The sequence below is a fragment of the Galeopterus variegatus genome, unplaced genomic scaffold (assembly GCF_000696425.1).
Source record: "Galeopterus variegatus unplaced genomic scaffold, G_variegatus-3.0.2 Scaffold13958, whole genome shotgun sequence".
NCBI classification, from domain to species: domain Eukaryota; kingdom Metazoa; phylum Chordata; class Mammalia; order Dermoptera; family Cynocephalidae; genus Galeopterus; species Galeopterus variegatus.
This window is the reverse complement of record NW_007740069.1, coordinates 4,666-5,931: the sequence shown is the minus strand read 5'-3', so window position 1 is coordinate 5,931 and position 1,266 is coordinate 4,666.

Sequence of the window (1,266 nt, the reverse complement as noted above, 5' to 3'; positions counted from 1 at the left end):
ATAGGTTTTTCTATTTTTTAATACCTAACATTTGTTATTTTAAAAGCAATAAAATCCCCTATAGAAATATTCATAATCAATAACACAAAATATGGAATATGTGAACTGAGTTATAAAAATGTTTGTAGTATAGCACAAAATGAAGAACACAGCAAGTTATGTATGGTTTAAAGTGTAATCAATTTTGTGGTTACATACAAGGATATAAATGATAAACACAAGTAGTAGCATTTTTAGTAAAGACTGCTACAAAATACTGTATTTATGGCCTATTCCATTCTTTTTATGGCTCATTAATGTAGAAAACAAGCACAGTGTATCCATCTTCTCAGACAGCTTAAAATTCCCTTAAATGATATTTTTAAATGGAAATACTGAGCTCATTTGATCTTTATCTCCAATGTTATATCAAGATACAGATCAAAAGTATCTGAAATGCCCTTGCAATTTAAACATTTGACTCTAGAGCTTAGGTATTCTCCAAATATCTGACAAACAAGCGTAATGGCCTGGGTGTGTCTGTTTAATTTATTGCTATTTAAGCATGCTTTTTGCGTAGCATTAAGTGTGTATTGAAGAAATTCATGGGCATCCTCTTGGGTCCCATACGAAAGTGCCTAGCTATCTGCCGCATCTTGTTGATGACAAACATTGGTTTAATAACATCCCCAGGATTGCCGAGTGCCTGGGTAACATGTGCTTGTACTGTACACACCATACAAAATCCTTCTCCATGACGTGTCTTAGAGTGTCTACATGATAGCCTGTAACTGCCCAGAGGAAGCATGTAAGCTAAACACTGTAATGCTGCATTGGCAAAACAGGTATTGCCCAAATTTTGGAGCCCAGCTCCAACTCTGTGAGTTTGTTGCCACGTAAGACAAATCTTCTCAGATGGGAAAAGAACTTTTTGTGGAAGAGCAATGCCCTCACCTAGGGCTGACCTGGCTTGGCACTCACCCCATTCCCCTTGGCCACCACTGCCACCACAGCTGCATACAGCCCACCCTATATAGTTATTTTCTAAAATCAGTAACTAGACAAATATATCTACTCTCACCACATCTATTCATCTTTGTACTAGACAGGACAATTGGCAACAGAAATAAATAAAAGACATGTAGATCGGAAAGGAAGAAGTACAATTATCTTTATTCACAGATGACATAATCTTGTATTTTGAAAACCATAAGGAATTCACTAGAAACCATAAAAACCGATAAATGAGTTTATAAAAGTAGCAGGATACAAGATTGATACACAGAT